The 1078-nt window shown below is 42.7% G+C and overlaps 1 pseudogene across 1 annotated transcript; it reads left to right on the forward strand.

Moving 5' to 3' along the window:
- The first annotated feature begins 5 nt into the window (after window positions 1-5).
- Window positions 6-702, forward strand: LOC116273546 (annotated as a pseudogene). Its single transcript, XR_004181863.1, has one exon. The product of XR_004181863.1 is annotated as a heterogeneous nuclear ribonucleoprotein A1-like (transcript).
- The last annotated feature ends 376 nt before the right edge of the window (window positions 703-1078 follow it).

Below are 1078 nucleotides of genomic sequence, written 5' to 3' on the forward strand. Positions count from 1 at the left end.
TTGTTGGTGGCATTAAAGAAGACACTGAAGAACATCACCTAAGAGATTATTTTGAACAGTATGGGAAAATTGAAGTGATTGAAATCATGACTGACCGAGGCAGTGGCAAGAAAAGGGGCTTTGCCTTTGTAACCTTTGACGATCATGACTCCGTGGATAAGACTGTCATTCAGAAATACCATACTGTGAATGGCCATAACTGTGAAGTTAGGAAAGTCCTGTCAAAGCAAGAGATGGCTAGTGCTTCATCCAGCCATAGAGGTCGAAGTGGTTCTGGAAACTTTGGTGGTAGTCGTGGAGGTGGTTTCAGTGGGAATGACAACTTCGGTCGTGGAGGAAACTTCAGTGGTCGTGGTGGCTTTGGTGGCAGCCGTGGTGGTGGTGGTGGATATGGTGGCAGTGGAGATGGCTATAATGGATTTGGTAATGATGGAAGCGATTTTGGAGGTGGTGGAAGCTATAATGATTTTGGCAATTACAACAATCAGTCTTCAAATTTTGGACCATGAAGGGAGGAAATTTTGGAGGCAGAAGCTCTGGCCCCTATGGCGGTGGAGGCCAATACTTTGCAAAACCACGAAACCAAGGTGGCTATGGCGGTTCCAGCAGCAGCAGTAGCTATGGCAGTGGCAGAAGATTTTAATTAGGAAACAAAGCTTAGCAGGAGAGGAGAGCCAGAGAAGTGACAGGGAAGCTACAAGTTACAACAGATTTGTGAACTCAAGCACAGTGGTGGCAGGGCCTAGCTGCTACAAAGAAGACATGTTTTAGACAAATACTCATGTGTATGGGCAAAAAACTTGAGGACTGTATTTGTGACTAATTGTATAACAGGTTATTTTAGTTTCTGTTCTGTGGAAATTGTAAAGCATTCCAACAAAGGGTTTTAATGTAGATTTTTTTTTTTTTTGCACCCATGCTGTTGATTGCTAAATGTAATAGTCTGATCGTGATGCTGAATAAATGTCTTTTTTTTAATGTGCTGTGTAAAATTAATCTACTCTGAAGCCATCTTGGTAAATTTCCCCAACAGTGTGAAGTTAGAATTCCTTCAGGGTGATGCCAGGTTCTATCTGGA

The sequence above is a fragment of the Papio anubis genome, unplaced genomic scaffold, assembly GCF_008728515.1.
Source record: "Papio anubis isolate 15944 unplaced genomic scaffold, Panubis1.0 scaffold8524, whole genome shotgun sequence".
Taxonomy (NCBI): domain Eukaryota; kingdom Metazoa; phylum Chordata; class Mammalia; order Primates; family Cercopithecidae; genus Papio; species Papio anubis.